This window comes from Numida meleagris, chromosome 17 (genome assembly GCF_002078875.1).
Source record: "Numida meleagris isolate 19003 breed g44 Domestic line chromosome 17, NumMel1.0, whole genome shotgun sequence".
Classification (NCBI taxonomy): domain Eukaryota; kingdom Metazoa; phylum Chordata; class Aves; order Galliformes; family Numididae; genus Numida; species Numida meleagris.
This window is the reverse complement of record NC_034425.1, coordinates 1312418-1321805: the sequence shown is the minus strand read 5'-3', so window position 1 is coordinate 1321805 and position 9388 is coordinate 1312418.

The following is a 9388-nucleotide window of genomic DNA, read 5'->3' as shown; positions in this document are numbered from 1 at the left end:
AGGGAGAAGTCAAATGTTCAAAACTCTTAAACTAGGTGCATGGGGTGGGGGGACCCCAAGATAAGCAGCTCCCATGCCACATGCCACCCTCATGAGTGCCTGGAAATGGGATGGCAGGGGGATGTGGACAAGCCCCACTGTCAGGGGTCTTCTCCAGGGGACAGTCAGCTCCCATGGGGCTGCGGGGCAGAGGAGGGTCCTATGGCACAGTGGGATCTCCAGTGGGTCAGACACCAATGAGAAGGTGCAAAGATCCAGCTGAACCTCATCAAGAGGCTCTGCAGCAGCCTGGGCGTGGATGGAGATAGGAGGTGGGCAAACCAGATATTTGGTCTGAACAAACAGGAGGCTCCGGAGGAAAAAGTTCTCCTGTGCCTTCAATTATAACAGCAAAACCACATCTTGGGCCTTCCTTCTCTCAGATAAAGGTGGTGACAGGGACCTCAGGCAGGGCGTTGCAGCTCTGTCCAAGAAGGGTTTTAAGCAGGATCCAAGATGTGTTGGATAGGAGCTCTTTCATCCCCAATTTATTTTGCTGGTGTGTGACCATGGCTAATGGGAACCTCCCATGCAAGTCACTCCTCTTCCCTTCAAATCATTAGAGGGGCTCCTCAACAAGCTGCCTCGTGACCTGTAATATACTGCAGCAAAAACCACACATCTGGACGCAATCAGCCCCATGTGGCCATCAGGGCTGGGAACGAGACCCTCCTGTCTCTGAGCCCTGGGCAGGACAGCACGGAAGGACGTGTGATGGCACTCACAGTGCTGGGCCGGGGGCAGGATGCAGACATGGGGTGCAGGAGAGTTTCTGTTTCTCCTTTGAGGGACAATTTCACTCCGTGGTGTTTTATTTTTTTTTATATAAAAATCTGAAACTTGAAACATTTCCTGTAAAAGGAACCAAAGGCAAAAAATACCGGTTTGGGGACAAAACTGCTCCCAGTAGGAAAGCTTTCACTCTGCTCTTGCCCGGAGGAAATTGCAGACATGGCACTAAGGAGGAAGCATCCTGATGGGGAGCAACGGGGCCGCATCCAGCAGCAGCGTGTGTGTGGGTGGGGGAACATTTCCCATTCAAAGCAATCTTTTCCAAGCTACTGAGATATCGGGTTTAATAGATTTAATAGAAGCAGAGAGCTGAAATTCTTGAGGCAGCTTTGGCAGTCGTAACAAATGTATGTATTCCATGCACGGTATTAAGCCAGAGTTACGGGGCAGCTCGGATAGCAGCAGTCTGGGGTGAATAATGTTACAAGTTCATTGCTATTAACCTAAAACCAAATGTTATAAATCCAGGAAATTTGGAGCTGAGGTTAAGCGTCAGGGAATTCCAGGCATGCCAGGAATGCAGAGATCCAGCACACAGCACCTGTGGTGCACCCAGGGAGGGGGTTACAGCTGAGCAGCCCCAGTGAAAGCACCTCCATGCAGAGAAATGGGGAGGAATAACAAATGCATTCGCACAGAGCTCCGTGCATGGCTCTGGGTGGTTGACCTGCCTGCACACGCTCACCCCGCTACGCGTGCAGGCTGTGGTTCGTCTTCAGCAGAAATGAAAACCAGAGCAGTTTTTGTGCCTATGGAGGGGATGTTTGGAATTGGTGGTGGGGCTGGGTATGCAGGGAGCCAAACCAAGCACGTGGCAGATCCCCACCAGGGATGCTGCCAGGTGCAGGGTGGGCGTTCCTGCAGCAGGGGCAAGGCTGGCCACAGCAGCACTGGAAGCACAGCGAGCGGCCCAGTAAAAACCAGTGGGAAGTGGGGCAGCCTGCCTGGGGGGCTGATGGGGCATGGGAAGGCCCAGCTCTGCTTTGTGCTTCTGCTGAGTGTCGTCAAAATGCACAGGGACCCTGAAGCGATGCCATAAGGGCTCGGGCCAGACTGAGGTGCTGGGGCAGAGCAGTGTGTGGTGGGGGGCTCTGATGGAGGACACCGCTGCTTCCCACTGTCACTGGTGATTTGCACGCAGCCCTGCACCGTGCAGCACCCCAATGAATGCCTGCTGACAGCTTGCTGCGTGATGCAGCAGTGTTAACCCTTGCAGTGCCGGCAGCAGGCGGGCAGGGGTTAATTAGATCGGAATGTGGTTTAATCGCAGGTTCCCTGAGCTCCTCGCTGCCTGCTCTTACAAAGCAATGGAAAATGACAAGTATTTATCCCCAATCTGGCTGCAGCCCTTTATCTTCCCACATCACCATCAGGCTTTTCCAGCCCGGCGTTCAGCAGGGAGCGTGTAAGCAGATACTATATAAGGGTAAAAGCTGGTTTGGGCAGCTGTCAGCTTTTGCATTCGCTGCATTCCTGGGAGGAGAGGCTGTGGGAGGAGGAGTGGGGCAGGGGTGCTCCTGGCACCCAGGTGCTGCTCAGGTAGTAGGGAGCCCGATGCCCTCAGTGGGGACAATAAGGGTTTGAGGGCCCCAGGCTGGGGGGATGGGGATGGACCCGACACCAAATACCCCTCTGAGTACCTTCAAGAGCCCGGGCTGGGAGCTGGGGGCTGGGGGCTGGAAGAGCCACCCTAGTGGCTCTGTCTGCCAGGGTCACTCCATTCCCCGCTGATGTACCAATGTCCCTGGGTGCAGCATCTCTGTGCTTGCTGCTGGGATGTCTCACTGCCTGCTGCAGGGCTGAGATTCGGTGCTTTCTGTCAGCCTGGAGCTCTGCAGGCCCTCCTGGGCTGTTTCATCCTCAGGCGGTGTTTGCACCACGCAAAGCCTCCACTTCTCAGTGAGCGCTATTTAAACACAGCCCTGTAAAAGCACTCTCCCACTCTGCTCATTTCCACGTGGTTTTACCCTGAAAAATCTCTCGACTCAGCCAAGCTGTCCCGGAGGCATCTGTGGAGGCTGAGCAGAGAACGATGCAAAAAAGGGGTATTTTATTTTTCCCAGAATCAGGTTTAGCTTCCACCCAGTGATGAGACATTTTGGTTCTGGAATAACCATTCATGAATCAGCTCACAGCAAAGAGCCCCATCCATGGCACCTGTGGGCTCTGCATTTCTCCTGTGATGCACGGATACTCGCACCAGGAGCTGTGCCCAGCTGGCAGAACGCAGTGGGGTTCGTCCTCCAGCAGGAACAGCCCTTGCTGCTGCACCTTCAGCAAAGTCAAAGGAGACCAAGGTTATATCTGGGGTAATTAACAGCCCGCGTGTTTGTTTTGCAAACAGCCTTTTCAGACAGTCAGACCAATCTCATCCATCTTAAATAGATGAGAAAAGGCACAAGTCCAATTAAATATAAAATCATCAAATCATTTGCAAATCACCTTTATCTTCTTTCTAAGGTTCTGCAAAGCGCTGTCCCTATGGTGTTTGGCCTTCATCTGCATATCTGAGCTGGGAGCAATTTCTGAGGAATGTATGTTAGACCCTGGTTTCTTTGTGGCCTGACAGGGGCTGCACCCACACCAAGGTGAGAAACGGGAATGATACCTGCATGGGAGCAGGATGGTGGTCATGGGGATGGGGGAAAGATCACAGGAATGAGGAGACGGTCATGGAGATGGGGAGATGATGAGAGGAGTGGGGAGATTATCACAGGGATGGGAGGTGGTCATGTGAATGAGGAGATGGCCGCGGGAATGGGGAGATGATGCAATGATCTGAGGACTGAGATGATCATGGGATGATCACAGGACTGAGGATATGGCTATGGCTATGGGGAGATGATCAGGGAACATGATGATGCTGATGGGAATGGAGCATGGCCGTGCTGGATGCACTCTGCTTCCTGGGAAGCTGTGCGCTTTCAGCCCCCGATGCCACACCATGGGAGTGCTTCCAAGGAATGGCATTTCAGTCCCTCTGCGAGCCATCTGCTGGTACCCAAGCCCTTCCAGCCCTTCCCTGTGTTTGTCTCCCCCGCTTTCCATGCAGTGCTCTATTTTCAGAGCTCACAACATGGTGATGTGCTGGGGGTTAACTGCTCCCAGGTCTGCTCATCCTTGCCCCCCGGGAACTCAGAGCAGGGATTGATTTTCCCATCCCCTCTCTCCAGCCCTGGGCTTGGCAGATGAGCCAAACCCTTCCCGGGTCGATGGCCACTGATAGCTGAGTATTGGCTCGCTAATTAAACGGGTAGGGTTCAGTCAGTCATTAAATGGGATTGAATTAAATTGAATTAGATCATGGCTGGGGGCTACTTCCCAGGGTGAACCTCGTTGCCAGGGCTGCGCCGGGAGCTCCCTGCACAGTATGTCCAACTGGCACATGTGGGCTGAGATTTGCTGTGATAGGGGTGTGATGGAGGATTGCACGTGGCCAGAGCATCCCCAGGGGCAACCCCAAATGCACTGCACCCAGCAATGGGCTTCAGGGGAGGGCTTCTCAGCTGGCCCCAGACAGCAGCAGGATGCTGGTATCTGCAAGCCCCAGCTGTCCTGCTCTGAAGCCAAAGATAAAACAGGAGCAGGGGAGGATTATAAAGACCAGCTGTGTTATACAGACCAGATCCGTGAATGTGGTATGATAAAACATCGTGATAATGGAAAGAGACCTCCTTTTCCCCCTTTTATCTTGCCCCTTGCACAGTGGTGAACTGGATGATGACAGAGATCCTTCATGCCTGAATGGCCAGGAAGTGATGCATCAGCACAAACAGAAAGGACTATGCAGCGAAAGAGACATAACTCACAGAAATGGGATCCCACCGGACATGGGAGATGCAGGCGGCCAGGGTGTGCTTCTTGGGCCCTGACCTGCACTGTTCTGTGCTGGTGGGACTGGAACGTGTCCGAGCTGGGGATACCTGGGGCTCCGATCCCAGCTGGGTTGTTCCCAAGCACAGCCCCATCCCTGTGGGATGGCAGAGCCAGTGCCGAGCCTGGAGGCACTGAGGAGGACGAGCACCTCCCAACTAGAATCTGGGTCTCCTCATGGACACCTGGACGCTGGCCCAAGGGCAAGAATTATTTATGAGGAGACCAGAGAAAGGTCAGGGTGCCAGGATGCTCATGTGAGCAGGCAGCAGCATGGCTATAAAAAGCCCCGTGATCGCTTTCCAACTGGTGATTCAACAACAAATGCAAAAGTAATATTGAAGCTGCCTGCTGTGCCAACTGCTGGCTGTCGGCAGCAATAAAAATGCCGTAAATCAGCTCCAATTAAAGGCTGTGCGGAGTCGGGCAGGAGGCTCTGGCTGAAGCTGGGAACTCCCCAGCACACCGAGATTACCACTGCAAACCCTGCACATCATTACTTGCTGCATGCGATGGGTGATGGTCGGTGCTCCAAGGCTGCAGCTTGCTTTGGGTTTTATAGGGTTGGGAGAGATGGAAGAGCTGGTGTCTGAGCACAAGGTGAGATTTGGGAATGCTTTTCCTTCTGGAGCTGGGATGTGCAAGGATGAGTTCAGTTCCCAGCGCAGGTCTCATCCTGCTCTGCCACTGACTGTGTCCAGGAGTTCCCCGCAGCTGGACACAGCCCAGCCCAAGTGTCCCTGCAGCTCTCAGCATCTCGCCCACTCACCATGAGCCCTGGACCTGTGTCCCGTCTTTGCTTCTCTGCTCATGGGCATGGCCAGAGCTTTGGATATAGAGGGCATAGGAGGGCACAGGAAATGGGAACTTTTGGATGTGACGCGTCTCAGAACAATTGCTGGGTTTGCCCGGCTACGAATGGGGCATTCATTTCAAATCAGAAAATGTTGGGGCAGTGTGGGGAGAGGGGCAGGCAGGACAGGGAGTGGACAACCAGGGGATAAACAGGATCTATTGCATGGACAGTGGCTGCTGTACAGGTACAAACGCATCAGCCCTGCTCATGGCAATGGAGATGGTGCGTGAGGGAGCACACTGCCAATAAACCCTGCATCTGAAAGAGGGAAATCTTTTGCATCAGGTGAGGAAGGTGTGACGAGCTCATCCTGCTGGCATCCAGGCAAATAATATCGCAGTTGTGCTGGGCAGAGGTCGGTTCTGGATAAGGCAGAGCCCCACTAGGCAGCTGTACAAGTAGACATGGGAAAATACCACTGTTTTCTTCATGGTTTTTGAAACCTGCAACACCATAGCTAGGCTGGGTGGTCTTCTGTGGTCCATTCCAGCCTGAAGTACCCTATGATCTTATGAAGCATCAGAAATGTTTCTTCTGGCCTTCCCACTATCTAATGGCTGAATCCTTTTTGCTTAAAAGCAGTGCAGCAAATGGGAAGTGCTGCTGCGACGTAACCAGAAGGAGGATCCTGCTGGGGACCCAGCAGCTCCCAGCTGGCCAGAGGTGCCCAGCAGCTCCCAGCCCTGCAGCACGGCGCTCTGGGGCCATTGCTGCTCTCAGGCGCTGTGAGCTGTGCGGGAGAGGCAAAGATCTTGCAGACACGTTCCTGCTTCCCAGGGAAAGGGAGGCTCAGGTTTCGGGTTTTTTAACAGGCTTGTGAACAAGCCCTCCTTTTCCTCGAGGGAAGAGAAATGCATGCCAAACCCTGTGCAGAGGGTGGAAGGCAAGGTGGTGAAAATCCTGTTCTACCTTCCCAACCTCTGCTCCTTGCCAACAGGACGGATGGAAGAAAGGGGGAGGAAGAGAGGAAGCAAGGAGCGGGTGAGCACAGGTCCCCGTCTGGGTCTCGCTCCCAGCGTGATTGCAACAGGTCGATGTGAGCCAATCTCATCCCACATCCTCCATGTCGTCTCTCCTCCTTTGAAGGCACCAGCTGGCATTCTGCAGAACATCCCGTGTCTTGCACAAGCCTTCACACATGGCCTCATGCTCGCCATAGGCTCTCTCGGACGGAACACAAGTCCCTTGCTCTGCCGCTTGGATCTTGCCTCAGTTGCTGCAGAGGTGGCTATTTTTGCTGATCTGACATCAGGTTCACAGCAGCCTGTCCGACAAACTATTGTGCAATCCCCTTTGTGAGTAAGAAGCAGACTTTCCATTCCGGATTTAGCTAAGTTTTTAAACTCTCCAGGCCTAAAATATATGGTGGGTGAGACAATGAAGCTCATATTTGGTGCTGATCCCTGCCGGGAGAACACCTCCCATTTCAGAACGTTTCCTATTGACATATGCGATTAAAAAAACAGCATGGCCCTAGAGGACAGCATGCCTCAAGAAATAAGTGTAACCTCATCTTACTGTAATTTGCTACATCGCGGAAAGCTTTGAATCTCAGGCATTAAGCACGAGGTTTGAATTTCCAATTCCTTTCAAGCTCCTGCCATGTACGTGTTTACTACAAAGTCATTTGATTGCGGAATAATTTTTATTTTATTCCTACAAACACACTTGCCTGCGTTTTGAACCTGTGGAACAAAGCTGCCAGCTTTTTACAGCAGCGTTTCTGCCTTTCCCTCACGCCTCCTTTCTGAAGGTGTCACAGCGCATTAGACATGATGCGATCTCACCACTGAGATGGCTGAGGTGAGAACGAAGCCCTGTTCTTGCACAGTGACTGAAGGCATGGGAAGAAACTGCAGCTGCCCGGCGTCACAGCAAGCCGGGATTCGGATTAGAAACCAAATTCACATGGATTTCATTCCCATGTCCCTTGCCACCACCGAGCACAGACCACATCCACGCACGCACAAATCCTGCGTTTAAATATTTAATTCTGGCTCGGTATTGTTTGGTACTTGAAGTTCCCAAGGACGGTTTGACCCAGAAAGGTGCTGAGATGTCCTGCTTAGGGGGTTCCTGAGGGAGCCCTGGAGATGTGCCCAAATGCTGCCGCAGTCAGAAAGCAGGGCAAGGAGCGGGGACACCGGCCCTGCAGGAAGCAGCCGTCAGAGAGCCCAGGACGAGGGCTGCTGGCTTCCTGAGGGATGCTGGTAGGGATGCGACACCGAACACACAGCTGCTGCATGTTGGTCACGGGGTTTCTCTTTGCAGAAGTTTGTTCTCCCATCAGCGTGGCGATGTAGGTATCCATCTCCCATAATGGACATCAGCTTTTTAGTACATGACAACAGTGGTAGAAACCTCTATATTAGAAGGGAATGAAATGTTTTTGCTGAATCTCCCACATTGCTTTAAAAATTTCAAGTGGTCGTTAAAGCTTAAGTGGTAACTATCTACCTGCTTGGGTTTCACATCTGGAAAGAGGGACATGCTCTGCTTTAAGCACATGTATGCCCTAGCAGCAATGGTATCGTTAGTCCTAGGTGTCATGGTAGGGAAACAATGTGAGGATTAGGGACTGGCTGAGTATCGGTTTCAAAAAAATAGTCCTTTATCATGGGCACCCAGAGCTGTGGGTGCCCCATCCCTGGAGGTGCCCAAGGCCATGGGTGGGCCCTGGGCAGCCTGAGCTGGGAGCAGCCAGCCCACGGCAGGGTGGGGCTGGGGGCTGTGAGGTCTCTTCCAATTCAAACCATTCTGGGATTCTATGATTTTAAGATCCTGTGATTCTGTGACACAAAGTGGTTTCTATCCGCTCTTTCCAGACTCCTGGGGAGGACAATAGCGTCATCCTTCCCTCCGTGGGTTAAAGACATATAGGGGGTTCGGGGAATTCCTTCCGAACACTGGCCTGGATAAAAATAATTGTGTGATAAGAACAATAACTGAATGCTATACCCCTGACACGCTCTACGTGGCATCTGCAGGATCCCCAAAGATTTTCCACAGAAATCATTTTCTAAAAGAAAAGTCTTCAAGCAGCTCGTCATAGGACAGCGCTTTCTCGGCGATTTTTTTTTTCTTTTAAAAAGATGCCACATGCCTAAAAATGGAAGTTCTGTGACTGCAGCAGCAGGACGTGTGGGCGCTGCGTGCCCAGCGCTTCCATGCGATCCGCGTCCATCACTGCTGCTCCGTGACCGCTGCCGGGCACCGGGCAGGGCCGAGCCGGGAAGGGATGCGAACCCACAGCGACACGACCCGAAATCCCGCAGGGAGCCGGGCCCGCCGCGCTGCACCGGGAGCTCCGGGCCGTGCGGAGCGGGCAGCTGGGAGCAACCAGCGCAGCCCTGGGCTTTCGTCGGCCCGCTGCTGCGAGCCAGCAGCCCGAGCTCTGTGTGAAGCAGGACGGGCGAGCCCTGCACCGCGCTAATTCAGGGGGAGGCTTTCCCGCAGAGGCAGGTGCCAGGCGTCGCGCAGGAATGGGTCTGTGCGCGGAGATGTACGGGACGACCGCGTGGTTTCCAGTTCCCCTGCGTGTGTCTCCCTTCGTGATCGGGGCAGCGCGCCCCAAAATGCTGAAGTTGGACTGGGATTGTGAGCGCTGCTCCGACACCTTTCGTGCCCATGCAGCCCGCAGGCAATCCTGCTTCCTGCGCGCGGGGAAATGGGAAACACCCCTCCCGCTTTCCATTCTCTCTGGCAGGAGAATCTGCTGCAGATCCCTTCCACGCCAGCAGCCCCGATCCCCGCCTGACTTGCCCTCGGCCTGGGCACAGTCTCAGGCCCGCGCTGGGCGCGGCAGCCCTCGCGCCGAGCTCCGAACCC